Source organism: Peromyscus eremicus, chromosome 10 (genome assembly GCF_949786415.1).
Source record: "Peromyscus eremicus chromosome 10, PerEre_H2_v1, whole genome shotgun sequence".
In the NCBI taxonomy this organism is placed as follows: Eukaryota; Metazoa; Chordata; class Mammalia; order Rodentia; family Cricetidae; genus Peromyscus; species Peromyscus eremicus.
Window position 1 is genome coordinate 76094404 of NC_081426.1, and position 27931 is coordinate 76122334.

The window sequence follows — 27931 nt, forward strand, 5'->3', positions numbered from 1 at the left end:
AATATGTTGGCACAATAGTGTAATATGATGTAAATCACCACAGAAATTTCATCACATCATATAATATAAATCATATCACATCATACTAATATTATATCCAGCACATTATCCTTGGTGTTTTATACATCAGTAAAAGAAAAATGGATTATCTGCATACCTTTGAGATATAATATATACCTTTGTCTTCAAAATGGTTGAATATGTCAGGCAAATAAGTACTATATACACACTCAAAAAAAGGACTGAACTCTTCATATTCTTTACTTTGAATACTTTCATGTACCCTTATGTACTTCTCCTTGTTAGATATCAAATTTCTTATTGGTAAAAATTCGACAATGCCAGTAAATAAGATTATTAAAAATGATATGAGTCTTATAAAATGTTTGGTATAGGATTTGTAAACGCATTGATTGTTATAATTGTGATGATTTATTTAGATTGTCAACCCACCAAGTTCTGTAATCACTAAGACAACAAACTCTGGGTATGTCTGTGCAGACTTTGGTAGACTTAGTTAATTGAAGTGAGATGACTCACCTGCAATGTTGGCAACACCATTTCATTGATAGGCTGTGGTTAAATCAAAGGGTAAATATTGCTGGGCACTAGTGTTCCTTATTTTATGCTTCCCAATTGAAGAAAGACTATGCCAGTCAGTGCAAGCTCCAGCCACCAAGACTTCCTAGCATATATTGACATTTATCTTTGAATGGAGCTAAAATAAATCTTCTGTCCTTAAAATAGATAATTTAGCAAATATAATTATATCAGGTATTAAACAGTACCACTAAATATAGGTTACAAATGGATTAAAAGTAAAAGCAGAGAATAAACAACAAAGCAAAAACAAAAAACAAGGTAGTATATATTAATAATATATACTAAAAGACATCATCTTTTAATGACAGAAGAGACTCTACATTTGTAAAAATTCCAATTAAAGTTAAGGCATATATGTTAAATTAAATTGTAGACAGAAGTTTCTGTCCCATTCCCCAGTTCCCAAATAACAGAAACAGAGGCTTACTATTAATTATAAATGCTTTGCTAATAGCTCAGGCTTGTTACTACCTAAATCTTACATTTTAAATTAATCCATATTTCTTGTCTATGCTTTGCCACGTAGCTCATGTCATGTTACCTCATTTTCTACATGTCCTACTTCCTCTGTGGCTAGCTAGCATCTCCCCTGACTCTGCTATCTTCTTCCCATCATTCTCAGTTTTGGCTCTCCCACCTAACTTTATTCTGTTTAGCTATTGGCCAGCTGGCTTCTTTATTAACCAATGAGAGGAATACATATACACAGTGTACATAAGGTTTATTCCACAGCATTAAATAGATAAAGGGTTTTTGTTTTTGTTTTTGTTTTTTGTTTTTGTTTTTTTTGTTTGTTTGTTTTTTCGAGACAGGATTTCTCTGTGTAGCTTTGTTCCTTTCCTGGATCTCACTCTGTAGACTAGGCTGGCCTTGAACTCACAAAGATCCACCCACCTCTGCCTCCCGAGTGCTGAGATTAAAGGCATGTGCCACCACCCCCGGCTAGATAAAGTTTTTAAATAAAAAGAAAGTAAATCATAATAATCTGTCTGTATTTAATAAAACTTCCAACTGTATAATGAAGATAGACAAAGAAAGAAATGAGCACAATGATTATCTGAGCTTTTAAAGCCTAGTTTATCTATATTTACCAATGAGTACATCATACTTACAGAGGTTAAGTAAGCACAGAGAATGTGCATATCATACTCTGTGAGTGAAAAAAGAGATGATGTAGGCACAGAAAATACACTCTACTTTTACTGTCACACTAAAAGAAACTCAGAAATGTGTAACCTGAAGACATGATAATTTCAAAATGAACATACTTATATTTTTAATTAAAAGTTTTAATTTACTTGTATTCTATATTTTAAAACCACAATTATCCAAAATTATGTAATTTGGATTATGTCATTTTCTATTATAAAAAGATTTCTCATATCTGTAATTACAATGGATAAAAAGAATGTAAGGAAAACTTGTTCTTTAATATTGTAACCAAAAGTTGAATTGGATTAACAACTTTTATGTATAAATAAGGAAAGATTCTCATTAACCTAAGGATTAGAAGGAGGATTTAAGATAAAATCAGTGTAAAGCTAAAAACAGAGCAGTCTACCATGGGTCCATTCTCAATTTCTCTGTTTTCCAGATTCATGAATTCAGAAAATAGAAAATTTTCATTTTTAATTCATTATTTTCACTCTATAACTCAGGGCAATTTTAAGATTTTAGAGCATGCACCAAAATAAATATCACACTGATATACAGCACATGCATAAACACAGTACATACTTATGTAGAAAATGGAATAAATATATTTCATAAACAACACAAGTCTTTACAATGCAGTATTAATTCACTGTACTATGTCATGATTAATTTTATTTGATTTTACAATATCCCACTCGGTTTTTTATATTCTACGTATCCTCACTGTAATTAACTTTTAAAATATTTTTATCTACTAATGAATTATAGCTCTAATTTCAAAAATATATATTTAAGATCTATTAAGCACATTTATTTAGATTAAGCTACCAAAATAAAGTGTGAAATGTTTGCAGCTACAAAATAAAAGTTACTTAGAAGCCATTATTTTATACAATATTTGATCTATTTCAATTTACTGATGTATTAATTAGTCATGATTAGTAAGTACCACTGTGCATCCATGAACTTCTTTCCTGATCAATTAAGTGATTTTTATATTTAAGCAGTTTCTTTTATGAGCCTTGAAAAGTCAATATTTGCAGTATGATGTGTGAAATGAACAAGAATTAAAAATAATGATGAAGATAATTGGAGCAGAGTGAGTACAAGAGGAGAAAAAGTCAGAAAGAATGCCAGGCAGAAAATAGACAATAAGGAAACCATATACAAAGATGTGATAAATCAATAAGAGTGAGGAGAATGATAAGAAACACAGTATTACCCTATGAAACGAGAATGTAAAAACCTACTGCTCTGAGTAGCGGAATCTACAGCAAAGATCACATAACTTTGTGAAATTTTTTGTTCGTGTGGTTTTGCTATAATACACTCTTATAATAACGTAGAAAGCTGGTGCATTTATTATCCTTACCTCACTGAAGGACACATTGATGCATGCTTTTTAGGACTGAATTCTTTGTAAATGTTGGAGAGACCATAGAGTCAAAACTGTCTCACTCTAGAGTACACACTCACACTCTACAATGAATACAGTGTGAGCTAGACAACATTGTATTCTTGTTAGCATCATTTTGGAGTATCGTAGTCTGTGAAGAGCAAAGCCATGGTCCAAAACTACAATCTTCTAAGTTCAAAATTGATTTTCTTAAGAAATATGCTGTACAGAAACTTACTATAAGCTTTGACTATGCATAGCATGTTGAATTCATTGTGCCATATGTAATTTAATCCTGACAGTGAATTTATACAAAGCTACCAATAATCTGAATTGAATATGATCAATGTGTCCACTTGAGGACAGTTTTATAGCACATAAAAAGTCACAAAGACTGCAAATGGAAGGATACAATTTAAAACCTACGCCATCTCACTCTAGCAAATTTATATTAATTAATATATAATGCTCAACATAAGAAAGAAGTCCAAGATAACAGTTTTGATAAATACTTTTAAGTCACAGGGATTACAATTTTGTGGAATTATTTTTCATTGGAGAGAATTAAGGATCAAGATAAGAGAAAAAACTGAGATACATTAGCTGAAAGATTTTATAGCTTTAGTTTTAGCAGTTAAAGAAAGAATTATATGATACTGTTCATCTCCATAAAAGTTGTATATATAAGTCTGTGGTTCTGAGCATTGACTATATGCATAGTGTATATTCATGCTTAGTGAGCACAATAGATCTTTACATACTCAGAGAGGAGTCATGAATAGTGTTTGATGATAGTGAAAACATTCATAATTTTCCAATTCATATGAGATACAAAGATAAATTATGGGTCCATTTTACATTGAACAAATAATCAAGATTTTAAATTTTTGTGGGGAGCACAGAAGAAATCAAATTCCAGTAAAATATGTAAGTTAAAAAAGGCATAATGTATATACTATATTTATTTATATAGTCAAATGCAGTCAAAGAGAAAATGTGCAGAAAGAAAAATATCTATAAATGCACTACCAAGACAATGTTTCTAACATACCTTAATGCTCACAAGATCAATATGAAATAATATGAATCCCATTATACTAAATGAAGATCGGTGGTATTTACAAATGGAAAAGGTGACATTACCTCTTGCCGGGGTGATGCTTAGAAATGTATAATTCAGTAATTTATATCAAAATAATTAAGTGTTGGTGCTCTGAAATCTAACATAGCTAGGGGTGAATGCACAATTTCACAATTTCATGACAACAGGATGGCTCTAATCCAGATAGCTTGGAAAAGCTCCTTCAGAAGCATATCTGCTTTTCCTGTGTGGGCAGTAACTAGTGGGATGAAGTATGTTCTGTTTAGAACGTTTTTCTAACAGTCTTTAGCATGACCAAATTCTTTAATTGTTTTTATTTTTTATTTTTATTTTTTTTTAAATTTTTATTTTGCAATACAATTAAGTTCTACATACAGGCACAGATTCCCTTGTTCTCCCCCCTCCCGCCCCCCTCACCTTCCCCCCAGCCCGCCCCCCATTCCAATCTCCTCCAGGGCAAAGCCTTCCCCACAGACTGAGATCAACCTGGTGGACTTAGTCCAGGTAGGTCCAGTCCCCTCCTCCCAGGCCAAGCCAAGCGACCCTGCATAGGCCCCAGGTTTCAAACAGCCGACTCATGTAATGAGCACAGGACCCAGTGCCACTGCCTGGATGCCTCCCAAACAGATCAGGCCAATCACTGTCTCACCCACTCAGAGGGCCTGATCCAGTTGGTGACCCCTCAGCCATTGGTTCATATTTCATGTGTTTCCATTTGTTTGGCTATTTGTCTCTGTGCTTTATCCGACCTTGGTCTCAACAATTCTCTCTCATATAAACCCTCCTCATTCTCGCTAATTGGACTCCCAGAGATCCATCTGGGGCCTAGTCATGGATCTCTGCATCCAGATCCCTCAGTAGTTGGATGAGGTTTCTAGCACGACAATTAGGGTGTTTGGCCATCGTTTGTAATAGCCAGAACATAGAAACAACCTAGATGCCCTTCAACTGAAGAATGGATAAACAAAATGTGGTACATATACACAATGGAATACTACTCAGCAGAGAAAAACAATGACATCATGAGGTTTGCAGACAAATGGATGGACCTAGAAAAAATCATCCTGAGTGAGGTATCCCAGACTCAGAAAGACAAACATGGTATGTACTCACTCATAACAGGATACTAGATGTGGAACAAGGATGACTGGACTGCTACTCACATCACCAGTCAGGCTACCTGGAAAACAGGACCCCAAGAAAGACACAGGGATCGCCCAATGACAGAGAAATGGAATGAGATCTACATGAACAGCCTGTTTTTATTTTTTATTGACTGAGATCCTTCTTTTTGAGCAAATCCATTCCCCATTCCCTGTGTTCCAAATTCCTCCCGTATCCTCCATCATTACTTTCTCCAAAATTCATGTGTACTTTAAAAAACCCACTGAGTTCACTTAGTGTTACCTATATGTGCACAGGTATAGGACAATCTAATGGAGCCTTTATAGCTTCTTGGGGGTCATATCCCTGATGTAAACTGACACTTCCCCAGGGGCTACCAATTATCAAAAGCTTCTCAATGGTGGGACTTCATAAACTTCTCCTCTGTTCATGTTGTGCTTTTGTCTGTCTTGATCTTGTAAGTCTTTTGTATGCAATCACAGCCACTATGAGTTCACGTGTTCAATGGCTTCTGTCATGCCCCAAATGCCCCACAAATAGTATTTTACTGCAGATGTCCACCACCCTTGGCTCTTAAAAATTTCATCCCCCTCTTCCATGATGATATCTGATCCTAAACAGGGGTTGTGACATAAACATCCCATTTAGAGCTAAAAACTCCACAGACTTTTATTAACCACACAATGATCCAATGTGGGTCTCTGTATCAATTGTCATCTATTAAAAAGGAAACAATTCTTGTGGGGGTTGAGAGATATACTGGTCAGTATATAGAGATAATAATTCATTGGGCAGTTTATTATTATGTTTAGCAGAATAATAATATTAAATTCTCCCCTTGAGCCTCTCATCTCATGAGCTATAGGGTTTTGACTCAGTTAAAGGTACAAGCATCAGTTCCATCTTATGAGGGTGTCTCAAGATACAGCTATATACTCCTAGGGATGTATCCAAAGGAAATTCACAGGTAAATGGGTGGATCTAGAAAAAAAATCATCCTGAGTGAGGTAACCCAGACTCCAAAAGATAAATTGTATATTATATATATAGATATATATTAAATGTGGATGTTAATATAATGTCTTATAATGTTAATATAAGGCAAGAACATGAAACTAGATAGGACATGGACAAAGGGTAAAAGCAAGCACTACTGTTCTGCCAAAGTAAGTCTAGAAATAAAATTACTCCTAACTGTATTCTGCAATACTCATAGATGAGTGTCTGGCTCGGCCATCATTAGAGAAGCTTTCTCTTTCAGTAGATGGGAACAAAGAGAAATATCCACAATTGTACAAGAGTGCCAAGCGTGACCATAAATAGGCTGTCTCTGTCAAAGCCCTCCCCTCAGAGCTCAGAGAACTCTTTGGAAGAAGAGGTAGATTGTTAGAGCCAGAGTCAGTGAAAGACACCAGGGACACAAAGCTTTCTAGACACAACAGCAGTGGTGCACATAAGAATTCACAGAGACTGTGGCAGCATGCAGAGTCTGCCCAACTATAAGCCTTATAGGGTCCAACAGCTGAGAGTGCAAAGGGACATAAGCTTCCATCCCTAATCCAGCTACCACCAATTGATAACAACTCACAAAGGAAAAATCAGTTTTCTCCAAGAGAGTATCATTGATGATACAAATGATACCAAAGGGCAGGCTCCATGTCCATCAATAGAACAGATATAAAATGAACTCAGTGGTATTTTGTGGAGACTTTGGTCTCGTAATGCTTTACCTGGCCTTTTTTTAATTATATTACATGTCATTTGCTTATATATTATGGTGTTCAGTTTTGTGTTATTATGGGGTTTCTGTGTGTACAAATATGTGTGTCTCTGCATCTACCTCTCTCTCTCTCTCTCTCTCTCTCTCTCTCTCTCTCTCTCTCTCTCTCTCTCTGTGTGTGTGTGTGTGTGTGTGTGTGTGTGTGTATATATATATATATATATATATATATATATATATATATATTTCTTGTGGTATTCCTTTGGCTTTTCCTTTGTATTTGTTTGTTTGTTTTCACCTATTCTGGTTTGTTTGTTTCTACTTTATTTTCTTTTTTATTGTTTTAAATATGTTTTTGTTTTCTAGTGAAAGAGCACAGCAAAATATGTGGATTTGGGTGTGTGAGGAGGATCTGGAAGATGTTTGGGGAAGGAAAAGTATATCAGAACACATTGTATAAAAAAACTATTTTCAATAAAAAATAAAAGAGTAGGTTCTTTTCATCAATTTGTGGAGGGTAACCAATCTGGTGACAATAGCAGGCAATGATTGCCAGGGTCTATATATCCAAATTAACAACAATTCCAAAATAAATATTTTAAGTACTTATTTATATAACTCCAAAATAATTACTAATAAATAATTTGCACTGGATTTTATTTGATAGTCTTTGGTATCTGGGGGGAATCTGCACTTAATTCCTTTTGTGTGTATGTACAAAAGGGGAAAGGAGAATAATAAAATAAGAAGAGTTAAAGACTCAGGCAGTAGTGGTGCATGTCTTTAATCCGAGCACTTTGGAGGCAGATGCAGGATGATCTCTGAATTAATGGCCAGCTAAGCCTACAGATTGAATTCCAGGAAAACCAGAACTACATAGAGAAACCCTGTCTCAAAACAAACAAACAAAGAATTAAAAGAATCCTGGATGAAAGGGCAAGGTAGAGTAGTGTGTTTGGGGAGGTATAACTATGTTTAAAGACCTAAAGACCTTTGGAAATCACACATTATATATGTGCATATATGTATATATATGTATATATACATATACATACATACATATATATATATATATATATATATATATATATATATATGAAATGTATACAGATACATGTAGCTGGAGAATTTCTCTCCAGCTCCTGCTAAGTCCCGCCAGTCCCGGAGCCCACTTATATAATAAACACACTTACAGTGGCCATTTTGTTTGTTCTAAACCAAGCACCAAGAGTGTTGCATGATATTCTGTGCAAGGTCTAACCTAATAAGAATGTTAACTCCAGGCCTATCTTTAATATTACATTCTCCTCATGGTAGCATAACTTTTGTTCAGTTTCATATAAAAATTAGACTGCTTTAAATGAGAGTACCAATATCAGGGCTGTTTTGGTTGTACATGCTTTTCTTTTTTTATTGAAATAATTAATAAAACAATTTTAGTATAAGTTGTAACATAATTTCAGTTCTATAATATTCACATATAATTGAGAGTTATTTTATATTTCAGACTTTATTCAATTTTTTTCAAATATGTGTATCTGCTGTGGATATCACTCTGTATAAATAAACACTGATTGGCTAATAGCCAGACAGGAAGTATAGGCGGGACTAACAGAGAGGAGAATTGAGGAAATAGGAAGGGAAGGGGAGTTTGCCTGGACCCGCCACCAGGACAAGGAAGATGTAAGGTACTGATAAGCCATGATTAATAGAAATGGGCTAAGTATAAGAGTAAGAGATAGACAATGATAGGCCTGAGCTAATGGCCAAGCAGTTTAAATAATGGCCACTATAAGGCATTCAGATATTACATTGATTATTTATTGCAAGGATGATTCAAAAAGGGAAAAATATATTGGATTCATGATTATGTGTGATATTAAGCTATAGAAGCTCGAGAATAGTATTTATTTATGAAAAGAAATAGAAGGATGATGCAGTGCATCTTGTCTACTGAATGTCAGATGTATTATTTAAAATGAATGTAAGTATCTTGAAATTCTGCTGGATACTTGCAGCCATGTAGAAGACTGGTTTTTATCATTTTTAAGGTATTATGTGAATGAAAGTATGTTTTCAGGCATGAGAATGATATACAGGAAGTTTATGTGACATCAATAAATAAAATAGCTATCAGTTAACTGCATTTGTGGAAATAGTTGAGGTCCATAAGTCCTCAGACAAATTATATCTGATTGAAACACTCAAATATTATTTTTATCATTATGTATAAAACAAAAAGAGAATATTAGAAGTTCAAAATTAAAAACAATTCTGAAGTATTAATTGAAGCATTAATCTGAAGTATTAATTGATAATATTATTTTAAAATTTAAAAGCAAAACATTATCTGAAGGAATATTTGCTTTATAACTATGGATAATTACATAATGATAAATTTTACTATTTCTCTCACTAAAGTCAGTTGGAAAGGATAAGAAGAACTTTTATCAAAAATACATTTGATATATTTTAGGGGAAAGTCACATAAGTTAGTGAAAGTAACAGGAAATATTAGGAAGAAGGAATAAAATCATGCATCTTGGAGTCCAAGATACTGGATTTCCTGTTTATTATGATGTCAAGGTCGAAAAGTTATTTTCTAGCGCCATAAACTTTTAAAATATTATGTTGAAATTACATAATTCCTATAAATCAGTTTTATATAGGACTGAGAAGAATAATGAAAGAAACTGAAGTACAACTTTTAATTCAGTATGTCCCAGACTAGGTATAACTTGAAATAGGGTATAAAGAACTGTCTCACAGAATGGCAATACAAAGCTCCAAGATTTAAGGAGTGTGTATAGGTATTTCCAGTTGCTGAATCATTTGATAGAGTTCAAAGCCAGAGAGAAGAAATTGAAGAAATGGCAGGTGATAGGAACATCTTTGTCTCTGTTATGTTTGTGCTTTTCTAGATATTCTGCTCAAAAATTTAATTTTTTGGACTTCTCATGGGGAGTAATAGGTACAGCAAAAACCATATTGAATGCTCACACATTTTAGTTATGAGACAGCCTACTCTACTCTGGACACCAACATATCACACTACTAACATTTGGTGTGTTATTTTGAGTCATTATAGAAAGTCAGGGAAATTTTAGGATACTTGAGAAGAAAGAGAAACCTTCACCCTGCAACCCAGATAAAACCTTTGCAAGTAGAGCAAGAATTCCAGCATAATTTCCAACTGCTTAAGGCCTCCCTCCCTTCCCAGCTATAAATGGGCACTTTTCTAGAAATGTCCTCAGAAGCAGATCTACAGGGAAAAGGCCAGTACTAAAGTCCTTGTGTAATCTTAGTGGCTCTTGGTTTCTCTTTATCAGTTTATAATTATAATACCAACCAAGGCATCCACAGAGTCACCTCACTTTTGCCTTTTATCAAAAGAGAAAAGAAAAAAGGGAGCAAGGTAATCAGAAATATCTTTAAAATATAACTTGAGAGTCACCAAAATGGTATATGTGACTACCTGTCCCTTTAGGAGCCTATACTCACATTCGGGTGCATTTTACTTTCTGTGACTCCACATTTGAAGATTATGCATAATCTTAGGTATGTTTTACTTTCTTCTGAGTACCTCTGTTTCTTTCAATCCTTGTGCCTTAGCCTATTTTAAATATATATTCAATAAAAGTTTCCAATTTTACTCTACTATGTTGACTAATCCTGAAATTGTTTTTATTGTTAAAACTATGAATCCTGGTTTAGCCTGAATTGAGAAAGTTAAAACCTTATTTGACCTCCTCAAAATGTTGAGTGTGGCAGTATGGAACTTTGCTCTCCTTGATGAAGATGATTTAAGGATAAGTGTTGTGATGGTTTGAATGAAAATGGTCTCTGTAGACCCATAGGGAGTGTCACTATTAGCTGGTATGTCCTTGTTGGAGTAGTAGGTGTGGTCTTATTGGAGGAAGTATGTCGCAGAGGTGGGCTTTGGGCTATCAAATGATCAAGGTAGGCCCAGTATCGCTCTTTGTTCTTGTTGCCAGATGATCCATATGTAGAACTCTCAGCTACTTCTCCAGCACCATGTATGTCTCCCTGTATGTTGCCATGTTTCCTGCTATGATGGTAATGAACTAAACCTATGAACTATAAGCCAGGACCAATTAAATATTGTCCTTTACAAGTGTTGCCATTGCCATGGTATAACTTTATATCAATAAAATGCTAACTAAGACTGGTCTCCTATAAACCAGAGATTTCATTTCAATTTGGCATGCCTTACAAGCCTACTGCTTTCTTTCCATGATGTTGGTTCTGAGGATGGAATTCAGGTCACCATACTTGGTAGCAAGTGTCTTTTCCCAATGAGGATGAATCATTTTTCGGCTTTCACACTGATCAGTCTTAGGTTTCATTTAGTTGGTATGGCTACTGAGATGAGTCATAATAGGTTTTCTGTGAAAAATTCAGTCTCTCTCTCTCTCTCTCTCTCTCTCTCTCTCTCTCTCTCTTTCTCTCTCTCTCCTCTTTCTCTCTTTTTCTCTCCTCTCTCTCTCTCTCTCTCTCTCTCTCTCTCTCTCACACACACACACACACACACACACACACACACACACACACACGCCCCCCCCACACACATGGGGAGAAAGGGATAGGCAGACAGACAGACAGAAGGAGAAGAGAGATAGACAGACAGACAATTTCTTCACCATCCAGCAGAAACCTTGGAAGACTGATAACCTGTTTGTTTTGTTTGTTTGCTTTCTTGCTTAGTTTACTTCAAGAAATAATGTGACAGAAACCTGGGCTTTTGTAGCTTTCTGCAATGCAAAGACATTTGAGTTGTAGAGTGCCAATAGGACTTTTCCTGTGTGACAGACAGATGAATTCACTGGCTTGCCCTGCTTCCAGTTCCAGGACTAATGAGTAGTAAGATCCTAGTGAGGAAGGAGCCTAAGGACAGCGCCTGAGCACAAAGACGCCCAGACCTCTTGGTTGCTGCCCCACCTCCTCCTGGGCTTTCTCTGTGTGTTTATCAACACATGGCATGGGGTTGAGAAGCAGCCTACATTGCCCAAGCACATTCTGATTTTTCTTTTTCATTACAGTGAGATTGAACATTACTTTTGTAGACTACTTACATTATCACACAGAGCCAAAATGACTGTTTTAATCTCAATGAAAACAAAATTTCCACAGTAATCCTTAAGTTATTTTTTCACAAGAAAATTAAAATAAAATAATTTATGCTGAATGAATTAAGCAAGATTAAAAGACAATGCAATTCTTCCACAAATGTTGTCAGATAGGTAAATTCTGTCCACTGACTACTTAGGAGCGAGGCCATTTTGTTTTGTTTCTCTTCATTTCTTAACATCTAATAAAGACTGCACCATCTGGCATATACTTCTTCACAAATAAGTCTCCAAATTTTGGTAATGGATGAAACTGTAAGACGTAATTTTTTTGATCAAAGAGCTGAAGTCCTGTTTTGAAAATCCCTGTGCTCTGAAAATGCTCTTTTCACTTAGAGTGAATGTTTGGGTAGATTATATTTGGTGGAATTGAATACGGCCCATTCAGCACTCTTGCCCCTGTCCTAGTGAGTGCCTGTCTCAAACAGCATATTATGTTCTTAGAGCAGATAAAAGCTGGTGTTATGACTGGCAGTTATATGTGAAATTTTGTTTATCTAGGCAATATGAAAGTTGAGTCTTTTTAAGTAAAATTTTCTTTGAAACTCTTTAGATTCAGATTAAAATAAATTTTACTGATTTACCATTTTCATTTACAGACCAGGTTTATTGCTAAAACTCTCTTGTTATTCAAATGTCCTTAAAAGGTCTCTGAGGTTCATATTATTTTATCCAGGTTGTGGATAAGAAAGCTGATATTGAATGCACTTAATTTCAGAAGTCAAAAGAAGTCACCAAGATGACAGATTTTGAGATTGGATATTCTTGGCCTTTTTTTTACTTGAAGTATAATATTTTTGTTACATTTTATGCATTTGGTTTTGTTTATTTTTACCCTCTCTTTCTTAGGTCCCAGTTTTTAATCAACCAACATTCCCGGGACTCTAGTGTTCAACCCTCTTTCCCTGATCCCATGCTCCCTTCAAATTAAACAGATTGGAGCTTTTAAAATAAAGTTAAAGCCAAAGCAAACCTGCTATAGCTTCATGGCAGATGTTCTCATTCTAGACTGAATTAGTTATCCAATCTGCCGCTGCTTTGTATGCTTTTATTGTTGTTGATTTTGGAATATGACAGCAAATTAATGAATTGGCTCTCAAACCCCCTCTTGAAAACCTGCTTATAGCTGTGGACAGTCATCCCAGGTGTGGAGGCAGAGTTAATTAGCACCACAGAGGAGAAGCCTCTCAAAATATCCTATATCTAATGCAAATTTTCAAGTGCTTAATGTTACTCAGACTCATGTGGTTATTGCTGCATTGTACGGGACTAAGCCACAGTGCCGCCAGGTTCCGAACCTGGACAGATTTCTTGGGAACTTGGAAGAAAATTGAAAGATACCTGCCAGCAAAATCTTCTCCACTTCAAAAATTGAAGCCCAGCTTTAAAAATCTCCCCTTGCCATCATGCTATGCTGTTGTTTGGCAATGACATTTGACAAAATGCAAGACAGACATGAGCATGCCTGTCAGACAGATGGAAGTCAAAATGACATTATTCATATTTATGAGCCTGATGTAAAACAATACTTCAGATTTGTGACAAAATGGATTCCTGATTGGAAAAATAGAAGAGAATCAGATCATTATCAGCAGCACTGGACAGCCTTAGTCACCTCAATCAGTAAGAACAAGGGGTGTAAAGAAAGAATTCCTTTATTAAATTAGTCTCCCCAAACAGTAAAAGTAAGGTCTGACCATATAATAAATTTGGTTTTTGGATGTCACTTGAAAATGTCAAATTATGTATCCCATAGTGAAATTAAAAAAAAAAGTCAGTTTTGTCATGGTTGGACATTATCCATCCTCCAGAAGGCTGTATGATGAAGTCCTGTGCTACTGGGATGACATGAATGTTCTAGAAGCCAGATCTACTTGGATAAACTTAGGTCAACACAGTGTACCTGCATGTAATATTGGGCCCCAGCCATTTTTTTGTTTGTTTGTTTTGCATCCAGGCCTCTAAAAAGTGAATGAACACAAACATGTCACATCACTGTCACAAGCCCCCAGAGCAGTGAGAACACGGAAGAATGACCGAAATCTCAAAGTCAAGGACGCAAAATAGACCAGTTCTCCTCTCACTTGAGGTTTTTCAGATATTTGGTCAAGTTGATAAAAATCTGTCATACTTTATGAAAGTGAAACCAATACCATGATTTCTATTATAGTTCTCAAAATGGCAGTTATTAAAAAAAAAAACTGAAGCAAGATTTGTAAACCCATGATTCTTTCTGCCCTCCATCTATAAGTGTAAAAACACCTTTGTATCTACGTGAATTCAACACAGTGTGATATTATAAAGATTTAATGGTATAAGAAATTGACAAAATACTCACTCTAAAATCTCCAAAGACTTAAACTTGGTGACAGAAAAGTCTTCTCAAGGGCCCGTACATTTAAACAGGGTATTGAATAGGTACAGTAAACATTCCATGTCAATATTATATTGCAACATGTCACGATCCTGCTGCTGCTCTAACAGCTCATCAGACATGCTGAGGCTCATAGTCAGTCATATTTGTGCTCCATATTTGTGCTCCTACAGCTCTCGAAGAAAGCTGTACCAAACAGATTTTACCAGGCTAAAGTCAGGGTGGCAGTGCTCCTTCATGTGGGAGCTGCAGTAGAGAGCACCTTTTAGGCTCTATCAGCTCCTGACAACAATTGAGTTAATTGGCTCAATTCCTATACATCTTTCTTCAAAACTAAGAAAATAGCATTTTGCAGTATCTTCCATTCTCTTCTATTTTTGATAACTTTAGAGGATTAGAATCTTGTTCATGGTTGTTTTATAAGGAATTTTTGCTAAAGATTGTGTGAATGTCCTGGGCTCATGTTGATTGTTCGGTATAATCTGCCATTCTAAATCCCTTAACAAAATCCCACTTATTATCATGTTTTCCATGAGGAAGGCATCCATGTGCCAGGTTTAGTGATTGAGACTCCATAATTCTGGACATGAAAATAGAGAAGAGAGGGCTGTTCTTCTGTCTTCTACAAATGAACTATCTAATGGCATGTTTTTGCTCATGGGAGTACTCAGATGTTAGATAAGGAATAGGGGAAAGGGGTGAATATGACCAAAATTCATGTATTAAGTTCTCATTCAATAATTAAATAAAATTTATTTTAAAAATATGCAAGCATGAAGATTCTTTAAAGACAGAAAAAATGAAAGTAAAATATAAAAAAATTCTAATATATTTCTTTCTTCCTTATATTATTAGTTCTTCTAGAATTTCATACAATGTGTTTTGATCATATTCCCATTGCCTCCTGTTCCTGCCAAATCCACCAACCCTTCCTAATACATTTCTTAAGAGCAGGGCTGTGGACATCACTGTTTGGAACGTGCTTGATTGCAAGCATAAGGTGCTGACTCTGCTATTCCAAACTCATATGCAGTAACTGGATGTGGTAGTGCACACTGTAATGCCTGTGCTTACAAGGAAAACACTGGCAGATTTTGGCTTTCACATGTCAGAAAAATTAGCTTACTTGATAAATTCAAGGCCAGTGATAGACATTGTGAACAAAACAACAACAAATAATAGTGGACATAACCTGAGAATCAAAATCCAAAATTGTCTTTTCACATCTGAGTGCATACACAATCACCATATATGGATCTATACACACAAGCATCCACAGAGATATAAATACACATGTAAAATTTCTTAAGTGATGAAAAGGAACATGACACATGCTGTATGAGTTTTCAGAAAAAAATGAGATAAACAAGCCAGTTCTAGATTATTAAATAAAATTGAATTTTTAGAAAAGAGAGTAAATGCTCAGAAATAGAATATATTATAAAAGCCCGCCGGGCGGTGGTGGTGCACGCCTTTAATCCCAGCACTCGGGAGGCAGAGCCAGGCAGATCTCTGTGAGTTCGAGGCCAGCCTGGGCTACCAAGTGAGTTCCAGGAAAGGCGCAAAGCTACACAGAGAAACCCTGTCTCGGGAAAAAAAAAAAAAAAAAAAAAAAAAAAGAATATATTATAAAAGCTGGCTCAGTGAGTAAGAACACTCGCTTCTATTCCAGCACCCACCAGACACTCCCACCCCTCTGGTAAGTCTAGTTACAGTGGATCCAGTGCCCTTTCTGGTATCTGCAGGCACAGGGCACACATGTGGTGCTTTGAATGTACATGCATTTAAAACATTCATAGACGCCGGGCGGTGGTGGCGCACGCCTTTAATCCCAGCACTCGGGAGGCAGAGCCAGGCGGATCTCTGTGAGTTCAAGGCCAGCCTGGTCTCCAAAGCGAGTTCCAGGAAAGGCGCAAAGCTACACAGAGAAACCCTGTCTCAAAAAAACCACAAAAAAAAAAAACAAAACAAAACATTCATAGACATGAAATTAAATGTTTAAAAAAATAAACTTAAAATTAATGAATCGATATTCACTAAAGTATCTTTTAAGTTCAGAATTATTACAACTGTATTTTATGATATATATATATATACATACATACATATATATGTATATATTTCATAAAAAGTTAAGTATTCCCCACTGTTCATCTTTGCTGTCTTTTGTTGTGATTAACAACATTACCCAAAGCAACTTGGCAAGTGTTTGGAGTCCATCATGAAGTAAGGGCAGGAACTCAAGGCAGGAACCTAAAGGCAGGAATTGAATCAAGACATTGGAGGAATGCTACTTACTACCCTGATTCCCATGGCCTGTTGATTTTCTTTTCTTATACAGCCCTAGACTACCTCCTGAGGGATGGAAGTGTCAAAGTGGGCTGGACCGTTCTGCAACAATCACTAATCAAGAAAAGGCCCGCAGATTTGTCTGCAGGCCTATTTAATGGAATCCTTTTCTCAGTTGAGATTACTTCCTCTCAGATTGAATGGGTCATGTTAGCAAGAAAAGGAAACTGGCACAATTGACCACTTGTCAACTTGTCACCCATACTCATCACTATTAAACTATAACCCTTCCTTTCTTGTTTATCCACAAGATCTCATGTTTACATCACAATATAAAATAGTCACTCAGTAATCATGCTAACGTATCTTTTAGCAGATGATATTGAAAAGAAGAAAAAATTTTGAGAAACTAGGATGCAATGGTACAAACTACTCATAAACTCATGGAAAACAGGAACATTCTTCAGGTGAGATTTTTGTCTCACTGTGTTTACTCAGCTGTAACAAAAGGCCAGAAACTATGCATCTTATAATATTAATTATATTATATTATATATCATATATTAATTATATTATATACTAATTAATTTTTTTTTTCAAGACAAGGTTTCTCTGTGTAGCTTTGGCACCTTTCCTGGGACTCACTCTCTAGCCCAGGCTGGCCTCGAACTCACAGAGATCCGCCTGGCTCTGCCTCCCAAGTGCTGGCATTAAAGGCGGGCGCCACCACCGCCTGGCTACTAATTAATTTTTTAACAGTTTGGGAAGGTAGGAAATCTAAGGTCAAGACATCAGTTATGTCTGTTGAAGTCATCTTTCTCAGAGACTACACCTGCCTTCTCGTGTGTTTTACAGTTGGGAATGAAAAGAATTTGTCTAGTATGTACATATTATGGCACCTATCCCATTCATAATGTCTCAGTATAAAATTTACTTCCTATGATCTACTGTTCCGGGTTCTAAATCAACATGTGAATTTTATGGGTTCACCAACATTCACACACCCAGATTACTATTGGTAATAGAAAAGAAGGGTTTAAAATATGTTTCCTAATAAGTAATATAAAGTGCAGGCAGAAGTGAAAAGCAGAAATTAAATCATGTGTCAACATAAAACTGCTGCTCAAACTCAAACCTTTAGTTATGTCCATTATAGGTTGAATATACTCACTTGACTGAAGTTCTACTTTTTTTTTATTTAAAGAAATTTCTTTCCTTTTATATACCAACCCCTGTTCTCTCTCCCTTATCGCCCTCTGCCCCCCACGTATCCCCATCCCATCCTCATCCCCTCATAATAGAGGGGAAGGCCTTCCTTGGGTAGTCAACACAGGCTGGCATACCAATTTGGGGCCAGATTTAGCCCCACCCCCTGCATCAAGGTTGAGGAAGGCATTGCACCACAGGGAATGGGCTCTAAAAAGCCAGTTCTTGTACCCAGGATAAGTCCTGGTCCCATTGCCAGGGGACACACAAACACACCAAGCCATGCAACAGGTTTTTCAAAACTGTTTTCTGTGTATGGAATTTAAATGAATTACTAGTAACTGAAGAAGTAAAATTGTAAATATTAAACATAGTAGCACTACTCTATAAATAATGGTTTTACAAATTTTCAGAGTAAAGTCACTTGACTTCCTATGTGCTCTTATGACTTGTTGATGAGAAATTGGTACAATGAAAATCAGAAAAAAAATGAATCATTTAGTAACTTTGGTCCTTGATTTGTCTGAGCTGCTAACCATAATCAGAGTTAGCTATAACAGATCTTATGTAAGCAAAAGAGACTCATGATTTTTAAAGAATAGGGAAGACCTATTCCCAGGAAATATTGACTTCCCCTTGAAATATTGACTTTTCCAGGAAATATTGACTTCCCCAGGAAATATTGACTTCCACGTATAGGGTTGGTTTATTTGTGAGCTTTGCTATGGAGGAAAAGATTTAGTTCTAGAAATCTCATAAGAATACAAGTTCCAGGGAATGCAAGGGTCTTTGTTGTGTGGTAGCATATCACATCTCTATAAGGTTGAGGAGCTGATCTGAAATGAGCTTCCTCCAAACAACTAACATAGCTTGGTACAAACTATATTTTCACTTGTCACAACCTTGAACATGGAAATAGTGCTGCAGTGAACCAATGTCAAACGTGACAGTTAGGTTGGCATTAGCAAAAGATTCATTTTATTTTTTTTTCTAGAAGTCCATCAGCCAAAGAAATCCGGGGAGCTGATGGTTTGTACCTGCATTTCAGTGTGTTAATGGATTTTGTCAACAAGAAACACAAGCACAAGTCACCAGTCACGCATTGTGATACAGATTTGTGCATGTTCTTTCTCCCTGTGAAATAAAATTATTTAACTCTTTTAATAGTTGATCTTGATTTTATATTTCCTCCATATTAACTATGAAAATAGCTGTTCTGAGGATGCAGAGATGGTATGTTATTCCTAATTGGAATTAAATTGTTTCAGAAAATGCAAGCAAATATTCTAAATTATGCAAAAGAAGCTTATTTGAGCTTCTTTTGTACAAAGCATTCATTTGTACAAATATTTGCTCATTTATTGTAAGAATGTGAGCACTTTATTTTGAAACAATTCTTTAGTAATAAAAATAATTCTTAATTTCCAAAACCATAGTGTAGTGTATGTAGCTTCTCCCTGACTACATTTGCTTTCTTCTGATGTTAGTATCTTGGATAGCTATATTGCACTAATTTATTTAACTATAAAATTTGAAAAAAAATGTGTGGATAGTAGCACTTTTCTCGTCAAATAGCTTTTAAACTATGACTGAATCCAAAGCAGATTATATTTCAAGTATTTAATGTTCTGTACTTTCTTAAAGTTGCATTGACTGTTCCATCTGCATACTTACAGACAGCACTGGATAGAGATTTTAAAGAAAAAAAACCTCATCATAGAGTGTTCTGATGAGTTCCTATGGTTAGATTAGAGTGGTAAATGTGAGGATAAGTCCTCATTTATCAGATCACATCCTCTGCACATCATTTCAGGACACACATGATATCAACAGGACTTATTAACCTGTGGTGTTTAACATGACCACTTGAGTTAGGTACTATTTCCCAGCATTTTCCTGTGAAAAGATGCTGCCATTGTCCTCTCACTCCCACATCTAATATTTATCTGACTGTTACTGTGCCCTTTTAAAACTCGGGATTAAAGATGGAATTGTAGGAAATCTCACAGGCAACCTTCTAGTTGAGGAAGGGTATGAGAAGATAATGTTCTAAATTCTTCTGATAGGATGGGATGAGCCTTCCATGCTATTCAGTCCTTATATAATTATCAATTAACAAATATGAATAATATTATATGGAATTATTATATCATACTATTTTATATTTTCTTAATCATTTTTCAGGTTTTACCAAGGGAGATCTGTAAGATGGCTCTTTTATTTTTGTCTATGTTTCATAACATATCATCTCATGGTTATAGTGTGATTTCCTTTGATCGTTTATTTATTCCTGATGTCACAATATATTTTAGGCTCATCTTTTATTTTCTTATTCTAAACCATATTTAATTTTAATGGGAATGATATTTGAAAATGCAGACTAGGCTGTTAGATTAAATCCAGTGTTACTGGGTATCAGCCTATCTGGGTCATCACTTGCCAAGAAAGCAGACACGTGAGTATAAAATTGAATCCAGATGATCCACATGTACTTATTATACACAGAATGTTCACCCTCATCAAGTATGATAGGATTCATTTTAACTTCCTTCTGTTTGGTATGTGTGTGTGTATAATTTGTACTTAAGTTTATATATATGTGTGTGTGTGTGTGTGTGTGTGTGTGTGTGTGTAACTCTGTGTGTCTACATGTATATAGATGTATATACACATATATGTATAAATACATGTATATGTATATGTGCATATATATATATATATATATATATATATATATATATATATATATATATATATATATATAAAATGAACTAGAGTAAAAAGTGGCCAAATATTGCATTAAAGTAGGAAATACAAATTTTTGGTGTGTAGCTTTGAAGATAAGAAAAATGTAAGCAATATTCTGCTCCAAATACCAGTTTTCAAAATATTTTAATTATTTGTTTCTTAAAGATTTATGTACTTTTATTTCTGTGCATGAGTGTTTTGCCTACATGAATGTATGGGCATCATATGCCAGCCAGTGTCTATAGATACTTGAAGAGGGACTTGGATCTGCCCTAGATCTGGAATTACAAACCAGTATGAGCTGCTTCATGGGTGCTAGTAAATAAACCTAGGTCCTCTGTAATCGCAGCAAGTGCCAGGTTATACATGTAGAGGTCAGAGAGCTTTGCACAGGTATAGTCTATCTCTTTCCACCGCACTGATCCTGTGGATCAAACTCAAGTTATCAATTGGGGACACACACATGTATTATCTGAGCCATCTTTCTAACTGTATATCAGACATTGTAACATTTTAAATAGCCAATTGGAATGTCTACTTTAACTTTGTACTTCAAGTATTATCAACATGATGAAATGGATCAATATCAGATTTTGTCATTTTATAATTTCTTTAGTGATATGACATGCATAATTTACTAAGTACTAGAAAAAACAGAAAAATTAAATTTGAAGCTGGATGAAAATGTTTATCACAGGCTGAAACTTGGTAAACACATTGAGAAAAAGTATGGTTGTTCCTGATCTTTAATAACCCATGTTTCCTTTCACTTCAGACACAAATGAAAACTAAATTGGGACTTATCAAAATCCTCCCACATTTTTTTCTTCTCCATTCAGAAATAAATGGATTTCATGATCCCTTCAGAGTCTGTGCCTGCAGCTCTCAACTTTCCTGTGATAACCTGTAAGTGACTCAGTCCGAACAACATTGGCTCCCTATTGATCCATGGGTAGCAAAGCTGTCTCATTCTGAGCCCTTAAAATTGTCGTTTCCATAACATAGACTGTTTTCTTTATATTTCAGTTGGCAAAAAAAAAATCCTCCTACATTTTTCAGATTTTGATCAAATGTCATCTCTGGGATTTGTTTGAGGTCTCTCTTTTTAAAATTGATTTACCTTACCCTGGAACTCCTTGTCCCAATTTTTTTAGCCACTGTATTTTTTTCTGTCTCATTCCCTCTCTCTATCTTCCTATCTTATCTGTCTATAATATATTTCACAGGCTTCAAATCTAAAAATGTAGAGTGCTATCTTTGTTAAAGTACAAATTCTGCCTTGCTTTTTTTCAAATGATTAAATCAGTGTCTAACAAAATGAGGTTCTCAATAAAAACTTGATGAATTACTAATGAATAAAACTGTCAGAGAACATGGAACATTCAATTAATTTAATAGAAAACAAACTATAAAATTATAGATGAACTTACTTGGAATTGTAAAGATGTAAATGCCATAATGAATCTAAATTTTTTTGCAGTTAAACCCAAGTTAACCTCAGTCTGATGTTTCAATGACTTTCTTATTGTAAGTGGTACCCATCTTATAATCATTAAGGTTATTTTAATTTATGTTATAATTTGTGTATATATGTATGTGTACATGTGAATAAGTGTTGTTCCTAATACTTTGATAATAAATATACCATCAATATCATTGTATCAGAATAAGTGTTAAAAAAACCCAAAAATTCCAATTTGGTTATAAGAAAAACTCAAAAGATGAGGATAACTGCTGTGTGATAGTTTTCTTCACAGAAATTGCTCCCATTGACTATGACAAATATGTTTGTTGACATAAGACCTGCACATTCATACCAGTAGCATGTTAACATTGACGAAGGGTCATTTTATAGGAACTTCCCCACACTTCTAGGTGAAAAGTTACAAGAACTCAGAGGCTGCTGGGGAGGCAGAACCTGTTTTGTTGTTCAAGGACAAGACCCCAGATATGTGTATACACATCTGTACTATATATGTGTGTGAATATAAAACAAAAATAAGTATGTAAAGAGCTCACAAATTTGAGAATGGTGTTTTTTAGGGTTACATGGGAGGAGCTGATGGACCTTTCAAAGTTTGCAGATGCAGGGTACTAATGGATTGTATGATCAATAAAAATTAAGAATTACAAAACAACCAGAGAGAGAAAAAGAGAAACAAAATGATTTTCATGACTTCAGGACATTTTAAAATTAACTTTTAGGAAAGATTTTCACTATTCCTTCTGTGTTTAATAAGAATTAAAGTAGGAAAGTTTCCTTACAGTCACATAGGCCACTAACATGCCAAATAATACTCAGATCACATGATCTATAATTATCATTTTTCTATGCATACTGAATTCTCAGCATATGATAAGTCAGTACATAAGTTATATGTTAGCAATACTACTGACAATAGTATCAAATGGCATTTTCTTATTGTTTCAAAGTGGTGCTTCTCTTCAAAGATTATGTCTGTTTTCATTGGATTTTATGTAGATTTTTGCTATCAACCTTGTTCATGTATGTCAAAATTTCTACTGATAAAGCAGGAAACAGCATACTACAATGCGCATAACTTGTTTATATCACAAATCTATTTTTTTCCAAAGCCAAATCTGGTTCTATAGCCATTTTTGGTATTTGGGTGCTGTAGATGACTGTTAGGGACATGGTGATTAATATGATTAGAAAGGCTCAGGCATTGGAACTAGATGTATTAATGGCTTTGATGATTAAGTCTTTTGAATAAAACTTTGTAAGAAATGATATATCAGTTAATACAAAGCTCCCGGTAATTAGGGGAACAATGCGAATGGGAGAGATTTTATTAAGTTTCCTATTCTCTGTGTATCTTGTTTGTCTTTTAGGCTATGGACAGGTGAAATGGATCTGGAGGATATGAAGAGTATGACTGTAAAGAATTTACGTGAACAAATGTGGAGAAATGCTAACTAAGGTTTGGTTAACACCTAACGTTGCTATTATTAGGCCAAGGTGGCTAGAGAAAATTACAAATTTTTTAATGTCACTATGAATAAAGTACACAGATGGCTGTGAATATTGTAGTTTGTGAGCTTAGGTATAGTATAAGTGTTAATATAGCAGTGTTGTTTGAGGTTAACGGATAAAATCAGATTATTAAGCAGATTCTGGCAATTCCAATTATACTTGACTAAAGGAGAACTAAGACCGGAGTAGGGTCTTCTAAGGTAGAGGAAAGTTAAGAACTGAAACCAAACTATCCTTATTTTCCCATAGCTTCCATTTGAAGGCCTAAGTGATAGATAATATTAACATTATTGGTAAGAAAATTTTGTTGAAATTCTCAGGAGTGGGTGTTTAGGCAGAATCACAATGTAGATAGAATAAATACAATATTACCAATGTAATGCTACAAAATTGGCTGAAGCTCTGCATTGTTTGTGTTTCTTGATCAAATCATCACCCATTAAGTAGGAATGATATGATATTGATGCCATGTCACCTGAAAAATAGTTGAGATAGTTTACTAACTGAAGTATTATCTCAATCTTATCATACTGTTTTCAAGCACCCAATTATTTCACATTTTTACTCCTTAGCCTTTGTTTTATTCTATTTGTTTGATACATTGTATAAAGTCTTCTAACTTCTGGATATGATGAGAGATAGATAGATAAACAACACAGAGATAGAGAGATAGATAGATGATACATAGTTATAACTGATTAATAAGATTAGTGGGTTAATGGGATGCCTAGTTAACAGACAAAGAAAATATATATAAGTTTGAAAGTCATTTGAGGAGGCTCACTGGTGGTGTGGTAGTTTATATGCCATATATATGAGATCTGACTAAGTTTCATATTCTTTGTGCTGTGTTCATACTTTTATGATGCACTGTTCTGTTATGAGAATATAGATGTACATTTCATTAAGTCTTATTTACCAATTCCTGGTTTTAAAAATACTTTAATCATCTTAAATTTTTGATGAGATTCAAAATAGTTTAGTTCATTGTTTCAGTAATTTGTTTTATTAGTTTTGAGCTACTTCCATTATTGTCTTAAATATCTCTCCTGCTGCTTATCATCTATCCAACATTTTGTTATAAATACTGTCTAAAATTTACTAAATTTCAATTAGAATATTTTAACAGTATCTTCACTATTCTTCCTTCTTCATTTTTCATTCATGCTCAATTGTTTTTCAACAATATAGCCAAGAGTGCTTATTTAAAGAGGTGTGGCTTCTTACACTCATCCTTTCAATGAGATATTACTGTATCTAACAAAACTAAATCTCACTATCTGCTTATCTCCACACATGCCTAGTCCAATTCTGATTTTTTAGTTTCCTTTATTTATTTATTTTAGATTTTAAGTAAAAGCATATTGACACAACTTACTGGTTTTATTTATTTTCCTAGAATATATAAAGCAGATTCTAGTTTTAGCATTATTAAAATATTATTATTACATGGAACTTATACAAAGTAATCACCATTCTTCCTCCCATGAGTCATTTCTTAATTCTGACTTTTTCATGTAAATGGCATGCCTTGAAAAGATTTCTATTTAATAATTCTTACTTCAAAGTTGGTTTCTCTGGTTGGTTTTATTTCTGTCAAGGAAATATAAGCTCAATAACCATATAAGATTTTGTCTTTTATCATTGTTAAAACTGAAAACAGTTAAGAATATTAACACTTTGTTGGTAGACAATGTATGCTTTTTTAATAAGACTAGGAAGGAAAAAGTGATCCAGTATTACGGAAAACATGGAATGTCACTATTATGGTAAATTCTTAGAATTTAAAGTAAGAAATTTTTGTTTAACCATTTTTACACTAAATTTTGTTCCCATAACAAGAAAAAGAGTATACTTCAGCTCACATTGCCCTAGTGATTCCACTTGTCCCAGAGGACTACAATGTGATTGTGTTAGCAGTATTTTAATTATTTGCTTGCTTTTAGTAAAGTTTGCCATTAGGAATGGAAACTTATCTGTACAGGTGGTCGATAGACTTAACCAAAAAATTATTCAGTATTAAGTTATGAAGAAAAACTCATGTAATCCTTAGACTTAATAATAGAGCAATTACTGCTTGACTAAGGATGTTACTAGTCAGAGAACCATTACTATACTGAGTTCCAAACTATATGCAATCAATCTGATTTGCAGGTCCTTATGAAGGTGACTAAAACAATACTGAAACTGACTTGCAGTTCCCATTTCATCCAGTATTTGAAAGTAACATTGATTATTTTCTACTGAGTAAGCATACTTGTACTTCTTAAAAGATAATTGGAAAGAGTAGTCTCAGGATTTACTGTTTACAAGGCCAGAGTTGGGTCAAGTGAATAAGTGGAATCATGTGGCCCTATTTTTAACATAAATGAGAAAAATTGTTTTTCTTTGTTGTGTATAAGATGGAATAATGGTAGATATTATGAAACATATTAGCATGATATATAAAATTGTATAACATTTAAATATAATGATAGATAAAATGCTGTGCATCAAAATCATTAAATGTTTTAAGCATGTACACAATATTCAAAATCAATTTTACATTTTTCTGAAGGGATATGGAATTATAATTTTTTTGTTTCTCGCTTTTTCAGTGCCATGAATGTATTAAAATATTTGATCATGAAATATTAACAGGTAAATATTTTTTAATTAAAAATGTGGAACTCACCTAAAAAGAGCTCTTTTTTTCTCATTAGAAGCCATCAGTTTTTAAAAGAAAATAAATCTCATGTTTAAAATTTTGAATTTATTTATTACTCAACTTTTATCTACATGGTAATGAAAATTTGTCCCCAACTAGGTCTTACAGCTTAAGTTAACCCATTTGTATTAATCTACATTCTACCATGTGACTCTTTACCTCTCCTCCTTTTATCAATCCTACTCCCTCTGTGTCACTCTGGCTTCTCTCATGCACCTAGATTCATCCTGGGTTCCTCTATCTCCCTGGAAGTCCTGCCTAACCTTTTCTGCCTAGCTATTGACCATTCAACTCTTTATTAAACTAATCAGGTTCCTTAGGCAGGCAATGGCAAACAGTGACAGGTCTATACATAGTTAGCACAAATATCCTGCAACAGTTACTCCTTTTGTCTAAATAAACAGGAAAGGTTTTAACTCTAACACAGTAAATCTACATAAAATAAGAACAATTATTGGGTAAGAATTATATTTACAATGTCCAGTTCATGTATATTTGTCAAATTTGGAGAAAAACATATTATCTCAAAAATATATTATCTTGGTAAGTCCAGAACTTTATAACTAAACCACTTTCTACCATAAATTTTATTACTAACCTAAAATATCTTTTTAGACTAAAAATATTTTCTTAGATAGAAAACTTAAGTTTTTATGTCTCTTGCTTTTATAATTTTGTATCTCTTTTGTATGTTTCTTTTTTGAATTTGATATCAAAGAAAACAATATAACTTTCTAAACTTTAACCCATAAGATACCGGAGAAGGATAATATTATCTGAGTAAATAGAAAATGAGGGGCAAACAAGTTCCTAAATTATAGAAATGACAGAAAGAGCTGGCTGCCTGGACAGTCACACAAGGTTCTTCTGCAATGTTGGGACATCTATCTTTGGACTATAGCCCTAGAATATCTGGCAGATCTTTCTGTGAAGCTGGAATTATTTTTATGTGTCCCAGGTTTTTTTATTTAAAAACAAAATGATGAGTAATGGGCTCACAATCAACAGCATCACTGAACTCCATCTCCTGCCCCGCCCTTTTTGTGGTTCTGATCCCTCCTCAGTAAAGGAACTTAACCCCAAAGCTGTAGTAGCTCCGGGTTCTCTATCTTTTTTTTTTTTCCTTGCCTCAGCTCACCTCATCCCCAGGCAGGGATGGCACCTCAGTTTGAATGCATGAAAGACTGTCCTACCCTGTCTTGGCAAAGTTCTATAGTCACTTCCTCTTTGTCCTGCTTGCCCTATTTGTACAGTATGCTGTTACCAGTTGAGGCAAGGGCAGTTTCTTGCACAGTGGCTAACTCCACAAAGAAAGCAAAGTCTCTATGGAGGTTCTTTGATGCCCATCATCCTTTTATGAAGTA